Raw genomic sequence first — 12,069 nt, 5'->3', positions numbered from 1 at the left:
GAACGCACGGCCTGGGAGGGGGGGGAGAGGCGGGTCTGGAACGCACGGCCTGGGAGGGGGGAGAGGCGGGTCTGGAACGCACGGCCTGGGAGGGGGGTAGAGGCGGGTCTGGAACGCACGGCCTGGGAGGGGGGGGAGAGGCGGGTCTGGAACGCACGGCCTGGGAGGGGGGGGAGAGGCGGGTCTGGAACGCACGGCCTGGGAGGGGGGAGAGGCGGGTCTGGAACGCATGGCCTGGGAGGGGGAGAGAGGCGGGTCTGGAACGCACGGCCTGGGAGGGGGGAGAGGAGGGTTGCCTCACATCCTTTAAAATGTACCTGGGTGAACACTTGAGCATGTCATAACATTCAAAGCAATGGCCAAAGTGCTGGTAAGTGGGATTAGATGGGCAGGTCAGGGCCTGTCATGTGGTAGTGCAGACTCGACGGGGCTGAAGCGCCTCTTCGGGACTGTATTATTGTGTGATTCTGTGAAGTAGATGGAAGCATTATGTGGAAAATTGTCTGGTTTGTGCCCAGAATAATCCAGACCACTAAGAAATGAGAGCTTGGTCACACCACCCGGGAAATGGGTCATGGACAAATTTACAAATAGACTTTGTGGGCCCCTTGCCAACATGTAAGGGGGGGTGCAAATACATTTTGGTCATCGTTGATACCTTTAGTAAATGGATTGAAGCATTCCCTATCAGCATGGACACAGTAAAGGTAAAGGCTGATGCGCTGGCAAAGCAGGTTTTCACGAAATGGGGATACCCCATCACATTGAATCAGACCAAGGAACCCATTTCTCTGCTCAGGTGATGCAGAATGTAATGACCCTATTCGGAACAAAACAGATATTCTACAGAGCCTTGATGCACGGTCAATGACCACTAAAGCGAGGCTGTCGTCCAACTGAAGGCTTTAATAAGGTAGATGTTTCCCCCAGCAGCTCAGGTACAGAATGAGGGCTGCTGGGGCGGCACGGGCTCTTATACCCCGCCTTGCAGGGCGGAGCTACCACACAGCTTGACCAATAGGAAGCATACAATTTCTACCAATGGTGTTCCAGCATTACCAGGTACCGTAATACCTCTACACAGACTACCACATTCAGCCCCTGTTAAAAAAGAGTCCGGCGGGGATGGTGGCCTGATGCTACAAACATGGCAACGTGGTAGAATTAGTTATGGAGGTATCGTAATACCTCCGTACAGCGTTTAGTAACTATTTACAATTCTAGTAACTATTTACAATTTGTGATTTAAAATGAAGCAATCAGTCGATCGGGGGCCCTGGTCGTCCTCTGTGATCGTCGGAGCCTAGGTGGTGACTCCGGTGGAGGCTCGGGCGTCTGTGACTCCGGGAGCGTGGCCTCGATCTCTGTGGCAGCTTCGACACCCCTAGACGGCGCTGGTGGCGAAAACGGTTGACCTGGGAAGGGAGCGTCTGCGGGGTGCGTCGGTGGGTGGGGGGGGGGGGCCGAGACGGGGCCGGCGGAAGGACCGATCCTCCTGTAAGGTGCACTGGTGGTGGGAGGGTGGGACTGGTGGCTGGGATGTGCGTGGGGCTCCGGCGGGCACCAGGTCTCGTATGGAGACCGTATCATGTCGGCCGTCGGCCGTCGGGGTACCCGTCGGGTAGGCGTACTGGGGGTTAGCGTGGAGAAGGTGGACCCTCTCGACCAATGGGTCCGACTTGTGCGCCCGCACATGTTTTCGGAGCAGGATGTGTCTGGGAGCTGCCAGCCAGGTCGGGAGCGAGGTCCCAGAGGAGGACTTCCTGGGGAAGACAAGGAGCCGTTCGTGAGGTGTCTGGTTGGTTGTGGTACAAAGCAGTGACCGGATGGCGTGGAGGGCATCCGGGAGAACTTCTTGCCAGCGGGAGACTGGGAGATTCCTGGACCGTAGGGCCAGTAGGACGGTCCTCCAGACTGTTCCGTTCTCCCTCTCTACCTGTCCGTTACCCCGGGGGTTGTAACTGGTCTTCCTGCTCGAGGCGATGCCCTTACTGAGCAGGAATTGACGCAGTTCGTCGCTCATAAAGGAGGACCCCCTATCACTGTGTATGTACGCGGGGAAACCAAACAGTGTAAAGATACCCTGGAGGGCCTTGATGACGGTGTTTGCGGTCATGTCAGGACAGGGGATGGCGAATGGGAACCGGGAGCACTCGTCAATCACGTTCAGGAAATACGTGTTGCGATCGGTGGAGGGGAGGGGGCCTTTGAAGTCCATGCTGAGGCGTTCAAAGGGACGGGAAGCCTTTATCAGGTGCGCCCTCTCTGGCCGGTAGAAGTGCGGTTTGCATTCCGCGCAGATTTGGCAGTTCCTGATGGCTGTCCTGACCTCCTCGATGGAGTAGGGCAGGTTGCGGGTCTTGATAAAGTGGAAAAAGCGAGTGACCTCCGGGTGGCAGAGGTCCTTGTGGAGGGCTCGGAGGCAGTCCACTTGTGCGGTGACACATGTGCCGCGGGACAGGGTATCAGGAGGCTCATTTAGCTTCCCGGGACGATACAAGATCTCGTAGTTGTAGGTGGAGAGTTCGATCCTCCACCGCAAGATCTTATCGTTTGTTATCTTGCCCCGCTGTGCATTATCGAACATGAAAGCAACCGACCGTTGGTCCGTGAGGAAAGTGAATCTCCTGCCGGCCAGGTAATGCCTCCAATGTCGCACATCTTCCACTATGGCTTGGGCTTCCTTTTCCACTGAGGTGTGGCGAATTTCGGAAGCATGGAGGGTGCGTGAGAAGGCGGCCACGGGTCTGCCTGCTTGGTTGAGGGTGGCCGCCAGAGCTACGTCGGACGCATCGCTCTCGACCTGGAAGGGGAGGGACTTGTCGATGGCGTGCATCGTGGCCTTTGCAATGTCTGCTTTAATTCGGCTGAAGGCCTGGCGGGCCTCTATCGACAGGGGAAAAACTGTGGATTGGATCAGGGGACGGGCCTTGTCCGCGTAGTTGGGGACCCACTGGGCATAGTAACTGAAAAACCCGAGGCAGCGCTTCAGGGCCTTGGGGCAGTGAGGGAGGGGGAACTCCATAAGGGGGCGCACGCGTTCAGGATCGGGGCCTATAACTCCATTTCGCACTACATAGCCGAAGATGGCCAGGCGGTCGGTGCTAAACACGCATTTATCCTTGTTATATGTAAGGTTAATGATCTTTGCGGTCTGGAGGAATTTTCGGAGGTTGGTGTCGTGGTCCTGCTGGTCGTGGCCGCAGATGGTGACATTATCGAGATACGGGAATGTTGCCCGTAAACCGTACCGGTCAACCATTCGGTCCATCTCGCGCTGGAAGACCGAGGCCCCGTTAGTGACACCAAAGGGAACCCTTAAGAAGTGATAGAGCCGCCCATCTGCCTCGAAGGCAGTGTATTTGCGGTCACTAGTGCAGATGGGGAGCTGGTGGTAGGCGGACTTAAGATCCACCGTGGAGAAGACCTTGTATTGCGCGATCCTGTTTACCAGGTCGGATATACGGGGGAGAGGGTACGCGTCCAGCTGCGTAAACCTGTTGATGGTCTGACTGTAGTCGATGACCATCCTATGCTTCTCCCCGGTCTTTACCACCACTACTTGAGCTCTTCAGGGACTGTTGCTCGCTTCAATGACCCCTTCCCTCAGTAGCCTTTGGACCTCTGACCTAATAAAGGTCCGGTCCTGGGCACTGTACCGTCTGCTCCTGGTGGCGACGGGTTTGCAATCCGGGGTGAGGTTCGCAAACAGGGAAGGCGGGTCGACCTTGAGGGTCGCGAGGCCGCAGATAGTGAGGGGGGTATAGGGCCGCCGAATTTGAAAGTTAGACTTTGGAGATTACACTGGAAGTCTAAACCTAGGAGTGTGGCCGCGCAGAGGCGGGGAAGGACGTAGAGCCGGTAATTTTTAAACTCCCTTCCCTGGACCATGAGGTTTGCTGGACTGTGCTGTTTCCCGTACCAGCCTCCCCAAACAGGCGCCGGAATGTGGCGACTAGGGGCTTTTCACAGTAACTTCATTTGAAGCCGATTTGTGACAATAGCGATTTTCATTTCATTTCATTTTTTTTCCCACAAAACCCCTTTATCTCTACTGAGTGGGAACCGGAGGCCAGGGAGATTTTTTGATTAATGGGGTGGATGGGGAGAGAACAGCGCCTTACCGTGTCGGGGTGTATGAAGCTCTCCGTGCTCCCAGAGTCGATTAAGCAGGACGTCTCGTGCCCGTTGATAAATACAGCCGTTGCAGCAGTTGAGAGTGTTTGCGGCCGGGACTGGTCCAGGGTCACCAAGGCTAATCGCAGCAGTTGAGTGTTTTCTTCGGGCGGTGTGTGGTCAGCCGAGCTGGGGGCCTGGGGGTCCATCCAAGATGGCGGCTCCCATTGGTCGCACAATGTTGGGGGTGCACAAAATGGCGGCGCCCATCCATCTAACATGGCGTCCGCGGGACAAGATGGCGGCGCCCGGGGGCCGCACGTGGCCCTGGAGTAGGAAGATGGCGGCGCCCACTGGCCGCACGGGGACCATGCAGAGGTTTGTGGTGGCGGTCCGCATTCGCCGCCGGAGACCGCGGCAACCGCACGGGCCTGGCATACCCCCACGAAATGGCCCTTTTTACCGCATCCCTTGCAGGTGGATGCGCGGGCCGGGCAGCGCTGGCGGGGGTGCTTGGCCTGCCCGCAAAAGTAGCAGCGGGGCCCCCCGGGGTTGCCAGGCCGCCTTGCATCACAAGCTTGTGGGGGGATGTCTCATGGTCGGCTGCGGAGCGGTTCCACGCTGCCCAGGGGGCTGCCGCGCGGTCGGGAACATAAGCGCGGGCGTTTCTGGAGGCCACATCCAGGGAGCCTGCAAGGGCCTGTGCCTCCTTGAGGCCTAGGGTGTCTTTTTCCAGCAATCGCTGGCAGATTTGGGAGGACAGCATACCTGCCACGATAGCGTCCTGGACCAAGAGTTCTGTGTGCTTGCTCGCCGAAACTTGCGGGCAGCTGCAGTTTCTCCCCAACACCAGGAGTACACGGTAGAATTCTTCCAGCGATTCCCCAGGGATTTGTCGCGTCGTTGCCAGAAGATGTCGGGAGTAGACCTGGTTTACCGGGCAAATATAATGTCCTATTAGCAGCTCTATTGCTGCATCAAAGTCTTCCGCGTCCTCGATGAGATTGTAAATTTCCGGGCTCATCCTCGAGTGCAGGACTTGCAATTTCTGTTCTCCTGTGGGTGTGTTTTCGGCCGTCCCGAGATATCCTTTAAAACACGCCAGTCAGTGCTTGAAGAATGCCGCTGAGTTCGCCGCGTGGGGGCTGAGTTGCAGACACTCCGGCTTGATTCGGAGCTCCGTCCTTTTAAATCTAGCTTATTAAATTGATGCACGATCAATGACCACTAAAGCGAGGTTGTAGTCCAACTGAAGGCTTCAATAAGCTAGATGTTTCCCCCAGCAGCTCAGGTACAGAACGAAGGCTGCTGGGACGGCACGGGCTCTTATACCCCGCCTTGCAGGGCGGAGCTACCATACAGCTTGACCAATAGGAAGCATACAATATCTACCAATGGTGTTCCAGCATTACCAGGTACCGTAATACCTCTACTATCACAAGCCTATCATCCACAGTCTGGTGATACAGTGGACAGAGTGAACAGAAACATGAAACCTATTGGGAAAACTATCCAACAAAATAACTCGACTTGGAATGTAGTCCTGCCCATTGTCCTAAAAGTTGTATAGAATTCCGTATCCAGCTCAGCAGGTTTTACTCCTCAAGCCCTTATGACAGGAAGTCCCATGAGAGAGGAGTAGCCCTTGTTGGGAATGGATATGTCGGAGTCAGAATTGACAGCTGTCACCACAAAAAGGCTACACAACAATTGGGGGATAATATCCAAACCTCTCATATGGCCGGTGCAGTTAATGTGGGACAGAAATAGAAGGGAGCGAAGCAACTTTTGATGAGAAGTTCCAGCCTTGTGGATTTTGTGATTGGGAATAAAGTTGTGCTCCAACTTCACCAACAAGAAACGTCTCCTAAATGGAGTGGAGCACATTCTGTAGTCAAAGAAAGTCCATGGCTTTACAAAGTTTTATTAGGCTGTGGTAAAACGGGATGGTACAATGTAAATCAGTTACAGCTGTTCAGGCCCCAGGGCAGTCACCAGCACCATGTGTTGCTGGATGCTGGTGAGGGAGACGCAGGTACACCTCCCGTTCCTCCCCAAGTAGAGAATGTTGTGTCTGCACACGCTGCCACCAGCTCTAACCAGGCAACAGGCTTGTAGAGGCACCGGGACGCAAAATCTCGAAGGATATTCCCCCAGGTTGTGAAAGTGAAATGGGGAGAAGATTAATCCGATAAGATCCTAGTGAAGAAGGAATTTTGGCCGACTGGCTAGCTAGTTTGAAACTGTAAATAAGAGCATATACTATATTGACCGCAATAATAGGCACGAAAGGATAGACAGGTGGATGCATAGCATTAACAGAGATTACCATGTATGAAAATTATGTCATCATATACAAAACCATGAAAGCATAAAACAGTGGATATAAGCAAATTATCGCGGATGCTGGAATCTGAAACGAAAGAGAAAATGCTGGAAAATCTCAGCAGGTCCGGCAGCATTTGTAGGGAGAGAAAAGAGCGAACGTTTCCAGTCCGATGACTTTGACAAAGAGTCAACTGGACTCGAAACGTTAGCTCTTTTCTCTCCCGACAGATGCTGCCAGACCTGCTGAGATTTTCCAGCATTTTCTCTTTCGAAGCATAAAACAATGTCCACCGGGGAAACAACAAAATTAATTGTCTGTGAGAACTGGAACAGGATCTGAAAATGGAACTGTCTTGAAGAATATTGGAAAAACACTGAATTAGTACCAGTCGTCTAACGTGTTGCAAAGTTAGGATTCCCGAATTGAAGCCCTCCCCAGATCCGACAGACTAAAATATCGGCAGGCCAAGAAGCAGGGAATGATGGGAAAGAGAGAGGAAATGTACGATCGAGGAATGTTAACATTTTAAACTTGTAGAATCTGGATGAAAAAAAAATGTGACTTTAGGGAATTGTGTTCGGGAAATTTATCAAAAATGTTAAATAAAATATCCAAGGAAATGAAGAATCAAATCAGGCCTGGTTAGACGTTGTGGAAATACTGAAGGGAAATGCAAAAGAAAACAATTAACCAGATTATAAAAGAGAAAGCTAATGATTGAGACCAGAATTAGGATCAAATTCTTTGCAGTATTTATGGAAATTTGATGATAGAGCAATTCAGGGAATATTTGAAAGAAGTGAACAATGAGTTAGTTTGGAAATGAACTAAAATTCATTTGATTTGAAATGTGTTGAATGAAATTCTGTCTGTGGGGGAGAAAAAGCATTTTTGCAAACGTTAAAGCCAAGCCAAGTAAGTAATCCGTGTTCAGGGGAGATGCCGCATCCTGTTCCCAAACAAGAAGGGGAGACAAATTTGACACCAATCCAATTTGAGTCGTAAAAAATAATATTTGAGTCATAAAAAAAAAATGCCACTTAAAAATCTGTTTCACCAAAAATATGTCTTGCAACATGATTAGGAGGCAAAAATTGGGAATTAAAATTGGTTATGAAAAGAATAGAAAAGAAGATGAAATTCAAACACAATTGAAGAATAAGAACAAAATAAGTTTTTAAATTACATAAAGCGTCACAATGGCTTACCGAGTTCCCCCACCCACTCTCCCACCCCTTTAGGTTCTGCAGAAAATTAATCATTTCAGCATACAATTAATTTGTTCTAAATCACAAGGATAGGTGTGTCTCTACGATTATGCACAGGGCTAAATCGCTGGCTTTGAAAGCAGACCAAGGCAGGCCAGCAGCACGGTTCAATTCCCGTACCAGCCTCCCCGAACAGGCGCCGGAATGTGGCGACTAGGGGCTTTTCACAGTAACTTCATTTGAAGCCTACTTGTGACAATAAGCGGTTTTCATTTCATTTCATTTCATTCTGTATTGGTCTATGCTAATTTATAGAAAGTTTAATTATGAAATTGTGCGAATTCATCACGACCGGCTAAATGTGAAATCTTAAGCATAGTCCAGAGGAATTTGGTATAAATGTGAGAATTATATTATGTTTGCCGCATCCCCCTAGATAACATTGCTGACCATATGCTACCGGGCTGCGATTTAAAAATAGGGATAGCACAGCGACGCAGTGGGTTAGCCCTGCTGCCTCACGGCGCCGAGGTCCCAGGTTCGATCCCGGCTCTGGGTCACTGTCCATGTGGAGTTTGCACATTCTCCCCGTGTCTGCGTGGGTTTCGCCCCCACAACCCAAAGACGTGCAGGCTAGGTGGATTGGCCACGCTAAATTGCCCCCTAACTCGAGAAAATGAATTGGGTACTCTAAATTTATATTAAAAAAATTAAAATACAGATTGACATGTTTCTAAATATCAATGACATAAAGGGATAGTGTGGGGAAAATGGCATTGAAGTGAATGATCAACCAGGATCATATTGAATGGCTGAGCAAATCCGATCTGTGGAATGGCCGACTTGTGCCCCTATCTTCCTAATATTCCTTTAAGCAGCGCATCATGAAGAGAATCGCTGTAGGGATCTGGGGTGCCAGAGAGGGCAGAGGAGGCAGATTCAAGAATAACTTTCAAAAAGAAAAGAGATAAACACTGGTAGAATAGAAATGTGGTGGCCTGTGGAGCAATAAAACTGCTGGTCGAACCAGTGGCGTTCACAGCCCACAAAAGAATAGGAAAAAGAACAGCAGAGTCGTTTTTCCAGGAGCTAGCACATGAATAATGGGTTAAATGGGCGCCTCCTGTGTGTCGAAGGTCCTCCCCCTCCAACTCATTTATCTCCGAGAGGTTCAGTCACAGGTGTTAGAAGGTCTGGTTGGAATTGGTAATCTAAAAGTGCAATTCCAGCAGGACATAAATGGACATACATGACTGAGGCAGACCACGTGGCAAAGCTGATCCAGAAACTAAATTACTGATTTACTTCAAAAACAGTGAAGCATACAACCTGCCCCGTTTGAGAACTGCGGAAATGGTTGGCCAACTCTGCGTGGCTTGCGATCTTCTCTCCTGGATATTTTCTCAAATGGGGCTTCAATCTCAAACACTGATTGGGAAGCAGAGATTCAACCTTTTTATATCGGTTAGGTAAATAATCTAGGTGCAAAGTCCTCTTATCATGTGTGGATCTACCTTTTTGTTCAGGTATGCAGCACGGATTCTGGATCCTGCGACTGCAAATACTACACAATAAACATTATTCATAACCCAGTTACAATGAACAAATAAAAGACTAGGTCACCCAGTCTGCATTTAGTCTCCGCAGTGTAGAGGAGACCGCATTGAACAAAGAACAATGAAAAGTACAGCACAGGAACAGGCCCTTCGGTCTTCAAGTCTGTGCCGATCACGATGCCCTAACCAATACCCTCTGTCCTTACTCGGTCCGTATCCCTCTATTTCCTCCCTATTCATCGACCCATCCAGATGCCTCTTAAATGTTGTTAATGTGCTGCTTCCACCACATCCTCTAGCAGCGCGTTCCAGGCACCCACCACTCTCTGCGTGAAAAACTTACCCCACACATCTCCCTTAAACTCCCCCCTCTCACCCTGAACCTGTGCCCTGTGTAATCGACACTTCCATCCTGGGAAAAGCCTCTGACTGTCCACCCTGTCTATGCCTCTCATAATTTTGTTAACCTCTATCAGGTCTCCCCTCCGTCTTTCCAGTGAAAACAATCCAAGTTTATTCACCCTCTCCGCATAGCCAACACCCTCGAGACCAGGCAACATTCTGCTGAACCTTCTTTGCAAACTCTCTCCAAAGCTTCCACGTCCTTCTGATAATGTGGTGAGCAGAACTGCACGCAATACTCCAAATGCGGCCTAACCAAGGTTTTATTCAATTTCAACATGGTTTCCCAACTCCTGGATTTTCGATTTGGGCTTATTGCCACGTGTACCGAGGTACAGTGAAAGGTATTGCTCTGCATACAGTCCAGACAGATCATTCCATACATGAAACAAAATATAGGGCAAACATAAAATACACAATGTAAATACACAGGCCCAGGCATCGGGTGAAGCGTACAGAGTGTAGTACTGCTCAGTAGAGAAGATGTGTGAAGAGATCAGTTCAGTCCATAAGAGGGTCATTTAGGAGTCTGGTGACAGCGGAGAAGAAGCTGTTTTTGAATCTGTTCGTGCGTGTTCTCAGACTTCTGTACTCCTGCCCGATGGAAGAAGTTGAAAGAGTGAGTAAGCCGGGTGGGAGGGATCTTTGATTATGCTGCCCGCTTTCCCCAGGCAGCGGGAGGTGTAGATGGAGTCAATGGATGGGAGGCAGGTTCGTGTGATGGACTGGGCGGTGTTCACGACTCTCTGAAGTTTCTTGCGGTCCTGGGCCGAGCAGTTGCCATACCAGGCTGTGATGCAGCCCGATAGGATGCTTTCTATGGTGCATCTGTAAAAGTTGGTACGGGTTAATGTGGACATGCCGAATTTCCTTAGTTTCCTGAGGAAGTATAGGCGTTGTTGTGCTTTCTTTTTTAAAAAAATATATTTTATTAAAGTTTTTCGATCAACCAAGAATTTTCCATTTTTACAACTTTGTAACAATATATACATTGATCGTTTTTAAAATAATATATTAACTAACGACAAGTGCCAACACAAATAAAAAACAAAAAGAAATAGTAACATTGAGAAGATAAATATGAACAACTAATATGTAACAACACCCAAAAAACCCCAAAGACCCGAATACACCCCCCCCCCCCCCCACCCCCTTCCCCCCTGGGTTGCTGCTGTTGCCTTTCCTATTTTCCCTTATCGCTCTGCGCGATAGTCGAGGAACGGTCGCCACCGCCTGGTGAACCCCTGAGCCGAACATCTTAGTGCGTACTTTATCCGCTCCAATTTTATAAACCCTGCCATGTTGTTTATCCAGGCCTCCACCCCCGGGGGTTTAGCTTCCTTCCACATAAGTAGAATCCTTCGCCGGGCTACTAGGGACGCAAAGGCCAAAACGTCAGCCTCTCTCACCTCCTGCACTCCCGGCTCATCTGCAACCCCGAATATAGCCAACCCCCAGCCTGGTTCGACCCGGACCCCCACCACATTTGAAATCACTTTTGCCACACCCACCCAGAACCCATGCAATACCGGACATGACCAAAACATGTGGGTGTGGTTCGCAGGGCTTCCCGCGCACCTCCCGCACCTATCCTCCACTCCAAAAAATCTACTCAATCTTGTTCCCATCATATGCGCCCTGTGTAGTACCTTGAATTGGATCAGGCTGAGGCTGGCACATGAGGACGAGGAATTTACCCTACTTAGGGCATCTGCCCACAGCCCCTCCTCAATCTCTTCCCCCAGCTCCTCCTCCCATTTACCCTTCAGCTCCTCTACCATCGTCTCCCCCTCGTCCCTCATCTCCCTGTATATATCGGACGCCTTACCATCACCTACCCATGCCCCCGAAATCACTCTGTCCTGGATCTCTTGCGCCGGGAGCTGCGGAAATTCCCTCACCTGTTGCCTCACAAATGCCCTCACTTGCATATAGCGAAATGCATTCCCAGGTGGCAACCCGTATTTTTCTGTTAGTGCTCCCAGACTCGCGAATGTCCCGTCCAAGAACAAGTCCTTCAGTTTCACAATTCCTGCTCGCTGCCAAGATTGGAATCCCCCGTCTATCCTTCCCGGGACGAACCTGTGGTTGTTCCTTATCGGGGACCACACGGAGGCCCCCGTCACTCCCCTATGTTGTCTCCACTGCCCCCAAATCTTCAGAGTCGCCACCACCATTGGGTTTGTGGTGTACCTTTTCGGGGAGAACGGCAGCGGCGCCGTTGCCAGTGCTTTTAAGCTAGTTCCCCTACAGGACGCCATCTCCAGCCTTTTCCACGCCGCTCCTTCTTCTTCCCTCATCCACTTACATATCATAGACACGTTAGCGGCCCAATAGTAATCACTCAGACTCAGCAGTGCCAATCCCCCTCTATCTCTACTGCGCTGCAGGAACCCCCTCTTTACCCTTGGGGTCTTTCCGGCCCACACAAAGCTCATGATGCTCCTGTCCACCTTCT

The 12,069-nt window shown here is 50.6% G+C and overlaps 1 protein-coding gene across 3 annotated transcripts in view; it reads right to left on the bottom strand.

The window, feature by feature from the left end:
* LOC140424663 (uncharacterized) overlaps nt 1-9,130 on the bottom strand; it is a 96,740-nt gene extending 87,610 nt beyond the window's left edge. For 2 of the 3 annotated variants that reach the window (XM_072507916.1, XM_072507914.1), the window contains exon 1: nt 8,983-9,130. The gene's annotated coding sequence lies outside the window, so the exon portion shown is untranslated. The other variant, XM_072507915.1, reaches the window with a different exon arrangement.
* Between the last annotated feature and the right edge of the window lie 2,939 nt (nt 9,131-12,069).

This window comes from Scyliorhinus torazame, chromosome 6, assembly GCF_047496885.1.
Source record: "Scyliorhinus torazame isolate Kashiwa2021f chromosome 6, sScyTor2.1, whole genome shotgun sequence".
In the NCBI taxonomy this organism is placed as follows: Eukaryota; Metazoa; Chordata; class Chondrichthyes; order Carcharhiniformes; family Scyliorhinidae; genus Scyliorhinus; species Scyliorhinus torazame.
Note: the sequence above shows the minus strand (reverse complement) of the source record. Positions and strands in the feature narration are given on the sequence as shown.